Genomic DNA, 5331 nt, shown 5'->3' on the forward strand with positions numbered 1-5331 from the left:
TCTGTATTCAGCCAGTTGTTTGGCATCAGATCAGAGCTCCCTGAGTTTGAATTTTTTAGAGATTATCCAATTGGGTTGTGATGGTTTGATCTCTCAGTCCCTACACCTAATACAAGATTTTTTGTATTATCAGATAGCAAGAGCTGATGGGCAAGCTTAGATCTCCCTTATAAGGACTCTACTCAACTTTTGACATCTTGATAAAATTTTGATGGAAATAGAGATAGATTCATATTGTCTGTGTGAGGAGAGGGGAGAGAAGCCGCCGCTGTGGATTCCACCACAGTTTGAAGAAAACAGGTCTGAAACAAAGTCTTACCCCCAGCTGCCTCTGAACAGTGACTGCCAGATCTCCAACATCAAGTCCAGTTTTGCTTGCCAACCTGTCTGACATGTCGGACCCGTGCCAAGCAGGGCCAGAGTTTACACAGATGTTAATACATATAGGCCCCGAGAGTATTGGGATTACGGGTCACATGTGGTGGGATGGAGAAATCAAGATGACTACCAGCTGGTTTGAAAATTAAGCCTGGGTAAATACAATGAAGTATTTGAAGCCATCAACATCACAAATAATGAAAAAGTTGCTGTTAAAATTCTCAAGCCAGTAAAGAAGAAGAAAATCAAGCGTGAAATAAAGATTTTGGAGAATTTGTGAGGTTGTCCCAACATCATCACACTGGCAGACATTGTAAAAGACCCTGTGTCACAAACCCCTGCCTTGGTTTTTGAACACGTAAACAACATAGACTTCAAGCAATGTACCAGATGTTAACAGACTATCATATTCAATTTTACATGTATGAGATTCTGAAGGCCCTGGATTATTGTCACAGCAAGGGAATTATGCACAGAGATGTGAAACCCCATAACGTCATGATTGATCATGAGCACAGAAAGCTACAGCTAATAGACTGGGGTTTAGCTGAGTTTTACCAACCTGACCAAGAATATAATGTCCGAGTTGCTTCCTGATACTTCAAAGGTCGTGAGTTACTTGCAGATTATTAAATGGAAGATTATAGTTCGGATATGTGGAGCTTGGGTTGTATGCTGGCAAGTATGATCTTCTAGAAGGACTCATTTATCCATGGACATGATAATTATGATCAGTTGGTGAGGATGGCCAAGGCTCTGGGGACAGAAGATCTATATGACTATATTGATAAATATAACACTGAAACCCACGTTTCAATGATACCTTGGGCAGACTCTCCCGTAAGCAATAGGAACGTTTTGTCCACAGTGAAAATCAGCACCTTGTCAGCCCCGAGGCCTTGGATTTCCTGGACAAGCTGCTGTGATATGACCACCAGTCACGGCTCACTGCCAGAGAAGCCATGGAGCACCCCTATTTCTACACTATTGTGAAGTACCTGGCTCGAATGGGCTCATCCAGAATGCACGGGGACAGTACATTTGTCAGCAGCGCCAACATGATGTCAGGAATTTCTTCAGTGCCAAACCCCTTTGCCCCTCACACCCCTGGCGGGCTCACCAGTGAATGCTGCTGCCAACCCCCTTGGGATTCCTGTTTCAGCTGCTGCTGGCACTTAGCAGTAGTGGCCCCTTCTGTCTCCTGATGCCTGAGCAGAGGTGGGGGAGTCCAGTCTCTCCTTGATGCAGCTTGTACCCGGCGGGGAGGGGTGAAATATTTCAGAAGCACCGTGTCTGAACCACTGCTTGTGAATTTATAGTAGTTCAGTCATAAAAAAATTACATTAGGCTGACTTTTTTCCTTTTTTTCATTTCTTTTTAAACTCGAACTTTTCATAACTCAGAGGATTCCCTGAAAAATTACCTGTGGGTGGACTATTTCACAGACAAATTGTTTTCTCCCCTTTCAAATTCAGTTCCTCATCACTATAGAACAAAGATATACCAGCTACGTTTGGGTGGAGATTTCTTCCCAATTTCTCACCATTACTCCCCCACCATCCCACACTTTTGGGATTTGTATCTCATGCTCTTCTCCAGAGATTACAAAATGTAGCTTCTTCAAGAGTAGTGGGAAGAAAGGAGGAAGTGAGGACCCAACCTGTACGAGCATTGCTCTGCTAGTCACGTACATCACTTTACTCCAAAAGTGCTTCGGTGGGGTTATCTTGGTGAAACGAAGGGAATATGCCTTAGTTACACTGAGATGCTGAAATGCTACCCAACATGCATACAGGTCCTGAAAACTTCTGTTCCATATGAATCATGTCTTACTGACCTAACCCTGAATCTAATTCACTTATAATTTCAGTTTCAGTTTAGTTTAAAATGTTAATACCTTCCTTCCCAGGCTCTTTACCTTGGTCCTCTTGTCTTCCATCTCTCAACATGTTCTATAGCTGGTTGGAGGGGGAAGGCAAAATCTTTCTCCATTTTCTTTGACTTAGCCATTTTGAATTCAGTTAGTTAGTTACTTGCCATAACTTAGTGCTTTTTACAAAAGAAACAGACGTTGTCTATATAAGCTTCATGCTAGCAACTCTTCAAGAGCTAATGAGAGATTAGCTGGGGCCACACTGGGTATGATTTTAAGCTTTCTACCTTCTTTTCCTCCTACCTTCTCCATCCCTCACATGCCATCTAATGAGAAGACCTTCTTTTCAGTCTTGGAAATGTATCTGAGAGGCAGGAGCAAAGCCACTATCTCCAGTGAAACAGAAATGGTAGACCTGTAATTGTGGGGAAACTATAAACTCTCCTGTTACAGCCCTGCCAGCCCTTGGTGTGTGTATACATAGATAATACTTTGTCCTTCATATGTGAAAAATCCAGTGTTAGAATTCTTCAGTGTAAATAAACATTTGGTTTTATTTATAAAATTTAAAAAAAATAAAGAGATGGATTCAACATACGTCTGCTTACAGGAAAATTCTAAGAATCATAAAGTTTGGTTCAGTAGGGTAGAAGTCTCACAGAGGCCTAATGAAATGACTTATAACATGACATAAGTATATCCCACAATAGGGTCTTCTTGCACAATTGAACATCACTCTGTACCTACAGCGCTGAAAGAGTAGTGTGTGCTGAGTTTTGTGTAGTCATGGGGTTAATTAGGTAACTAAAGCCTTGATATGTCTTTGCACTTAATGATAAGCCGTTTATGGTTCATAAACTCCACTGTATAGGTATTGAACAAAGCTCTGTGATTCCAAGTGATAGTTACTCTTAGCAGCACTCGCGCCTTCATTTTAAAAATTTCATCCAAAATATATCTTAGTGAGATAAAATTTTCCTCCTGTAGTAGTATTAGTAGACAGTGAACACTGGAAAAATAACAAATCATTCCAGAGAAATAAACAAGAGTGTGTTTTGAATTTGACCAAGACACATAAGAACTGAAGGTAGGAATAAACCTATGGATTTCCTAATGCTCTTGTTTTAAATAAAACTGTTAGTTTTTTGTGGTCACCTGTCTCAATAATACATGTTATTTTTTACATCTTATTTCTTTTTTCCCTCACTAGCTGTGTTTGCAAAACTATCCGGAAAAGGAGGGAGAGTTCTGCATACTTACTCCCTGTGAGGAAGATCTCAAGGGGTCTGGGGACCTGTGGTCGGGGCAGGAGAGGTGAGCTTCACCCCCTCCCTGCTCTCCCCGGGGCTGGGCGCGGCTGTGAGCCGGGAAGGGCGCGGGAGAGACGCGGGCACGGCCGAGCCCGGGAAGGCGAGTTGCCCCGCGGGGACGTACCTGGGAGGAGGAGGGTCACCGCCTCCGGCGGCCGCGGCCGGCCCCTCAGTCTCCGGTTCTGCGCGGCCAGGAGGCCCCCGGGGCCCGGGCCAGGCGGGGTCTGCCCCCAGCGCCGGGCACGTTGGGGCGAGTCCGTCGGAGGGCGTTGCCACCTTGTATTTTTTATGAAATTCTCAGTTTTATCTAAGTTATGTTGGCATAAATGAGTACGTGCTAGTCTTGCGTCATCCAAGCTAACACTCTACATTTCCTGTTTCCCTTCTTTGGTTAAATGTTGTTTCTTCATCAATCTGACAAAGTTTTGACTTATTTTATTGGGTTATTTTAAGTAAATTTTGGCTTGGTTGTTTCTGTGTGTTTTTAATCATTTGGAGCACTTACCCTCTTCTATTTGGATTTATTTTGTTTCTTTCCCCAATATGTCTAAATGTGCCACTTATTTCCCAGCTCTTCAATTTGGTTCTCTACTTGCAAACTCCAGCGATCTTCACAGTCTAAGTGGGATTTCTCTGGACCACGAGCATCAGACTTGTTAGCGTGACTGTTTCCAAACCAGTTTACCTGCATCTTCTCCTCATTACATCCCAGATCCCACGACGCAGTACTTGGGACGTGAAAAGTTTGCGTACTTTCTTTGAATGAGACATCAGAAGTATTTACAGATAAAATATTCATTTCTTCCTTTCACTGGAGCTTCTAGTCTTAGTGTACCTTTTTCTTTTAATGAAAAAATGTTTGAGGTGATCAATTATATTTTGTACAACTGCTGATATGATTTTAATTTATTTATTATAATTAATTATGCATTAAACTATAGACCCATAGTTTTCCTGAAAAAAGATGTCCCTTGGATGTGCTGTGTTCTTCAAGTCAGGTTAATATTTATTTAGTTATCCCTCCTGATTGTAAGAGACGTAAGTTTATCTTGCAATTCAAGCATGATACATCTTTGCTTTAACTGTACATTACCTTTAATGAAAGTAGTCTATGTTTATATGTTAATGTCTATAGTAGAATATTTTCACCCTCCCCCTTCTGAAATGGAAGTTCGGCTCACTGTCACTACATCCTCCACTTTACCACTTACAGTTACTTTGCTGAGTTAAGCTGGATATTGTATTCATGTGATGATACTAAAGATACTGATAAGGATAAGAGATGATATTTTTATATTTGTAACTCCTCTTTACATAATTATTCTAATAATTGAAATAATTCATGTAAAAAATAATCGCCTACTACACAAATGTATTTTGCAAATTGCAGCATCCTTCAGGGCTGTATTTTATTTAAGTTTTTCATGTTTTGCTTATTTGGTCTAAAATGATGACTATCTCTTTCTCTAAGATCAGAACACTAAAGCCATACTCTTGCTGGTCTTTCTCAGGTCAAGTTTCAGCATGGGTTCAGTCAACGTGGGCAGAAGCAAGAGTACTGTGCAAAATCATGCAGGCCTAAGAGTGGAGGGAGGAATGAAATCCATTCATTTAGCTTGTCAAGTTGGGTACAATAACACTGTCTGTGTTTGCCCATAAGAAGCAATAGTTATTACTACTTTTTGTAATTCCCACAATAGCACAGTCTTGCCAAGTTGTGGACCTGTGGGCTGGGTTCTCCAGAGTGACACCTTTATCCCATTTGGACAA

At 41.4% G+C, this 5331-nt stretch overlaps 1 pseudogene; it reads left to right on the top strand.

Moving 5' to 3' along the window:
• The first annotated feature begins 391 nt into the window (after nt 1-391).
• Nucleotides 392-1557, top strand: LOC108401764 (casein kinase II subunit alpha-like; annotated as a pseudogene).
• Nucleotides 1558-5331: the final 3774 nt, after the last annotated feature.

Source organism: Manis javanica, chromosome 9, assembly GCF_040802235.1.
Source record: "Manis javanica isolate MJ-LG chromosome 9, MJ_LKY, whole genome shotgun sequence".
Lineage (NCBI taxonomy): Eukaryota > Metazoa > Chordata > Mammalia > Pholidota > Manidae > Manis > Manis javanica.